The following is a 1,581-nucleotide window of genomic DNA, read 5'->3' as shown; positions in this document are numbered from 1 at the left end:
GTAAAGGAAAAGAATCAAACTCATCGAAGAATGAGATCACAAGTTCATCTCTTTACTTACCTGCCATATGTGACCAATGGAATAAAGTCATTGGATCTCTATTTCATTTTCTGCCACCAAAAAAAATATTTATAACTCATAGCCTCCCTGTAGAGTAGTCTTATTTCTGCCTAGAGTAGCCTCTACCTCTTCTCTCAGCAAGTTATTAAAAGCCCACATCTTAGGTGAAGATTCTGGCCCTTGGCTGTCTTCTTCTCATGTCCTACAATCGTAGTTCTGTCATCATGCTGAGTGCCTTCACCTGCACTCCTTACCTCCACACAACTTTACTCATTTTCTCCTAGAGCAATACACTGAGCTCTCCATCTCCTGGATTTTTTTTTTTCCAACTCTTAAGTCATAGCTTCAATCTCATGCTTTCGTTTGCATTTTTTTTTCCTGTTTCTCACTTCTCCTGCCAGCAGTACTTTACGATCATATTAAGGACACCTCCAGAATTTGACACATTCATTCCATAAACATATTTTATAAGTTGATTGTAAAGTGTGCTGAAAGGTAATTCATTATATGGAAAAGATGAGAGAAGGAGGAACTGGGAGCAATTTTAAATATGGCCAACTGAGTAGGCCCTGTTGAGCAAGTGATGAGTCAGTGATGAATTGAAGGAGGTACAAATTGTTATGCACCTTAGGTGTTTGAAAGGAGTCACCTGAGTCAACTCACAGAAGGCTTTTATTTGGATGCAGCACAACGAGAGAGGAATACAGGCATACACTGGGGGCCAGAGAGACACCACCTCCGGCACAAAGTTCCTTATTTTAAATTGTAAACAGTCCATCATAAATCCAACTGCCCTTATCTCAGCAAAAAGAGAAGCCAGGTATTCCCGCTTTCCCACAGGTAAAGAGAGAGCTTCCCACAGGTAGATTCCCAGCTCCACTGCAGCCGTAAACCACCTCTCTCTCACCCAGGCATCGAGCTGGTAGGGCTATCAATGCATGAACCCAGGTAGGAGTTTTCAAGCACATGAATGATCTAACGAGAAAAAAAAAAAAAAAAAACACCTCAGGACTGATCCAGGAGAGAGAAAGGATGTTACCTCATACCAGGGATAGTAAAGATGGTCTTAGGAATACATTTTGAATGTGAACCAATAGAGTGAGTTGACAGTTTGGATGTAGAGTGTAAGAAACAGTGCATAAGTGATGTTCATTGCTTTTAGAGCAGGAAGACAGCAGGGCTACATAGTTAACCCAGAGCTCTCTGTTCCAAAATGTGTGCTCTTAAAATATTAAAAAATTTACTTTACAGCTTATGGATGATGAAAGAGAAGGTCTGCATAGCTAATCATGAGCTAAGACGGGTGTCTGATATGCCATGATACAAAGGTTACATTTTCTCATTTATCTGAATAGGAATGTAGTTGAAGTATTTTTGAAGAGGTAAAGGAGGATTTAGCATGATATGGTCTGCTTTTTACAAGTTTCACTGTGATAAATTAGAAAATGCAGTCAGATTTAGTCAGAATGGAGACTAATGAAACAGAATGAACAGTAAAATTGTGAAGAGGGCAGGACTGGA

The sequence above is a fragment of the Bos grunniens genome, chromosome 27, assembly GCF_055505025.1.
Source record: "Bos grunniens cultivar Pamir isolate PY7600 chromosome 27, Bosgru_T2T1.0, whole genome shotgun sequence".
Classification (NCBI taxonomy): domain Eukaryota; kingdom Metazoa; phylum Chordata; class Mammalia; order Artiodactyla; family Bovidae; genus Bos; species Bos grunniens.
This window is presented reverse-complemented; position numbering follows the sequence as displayed.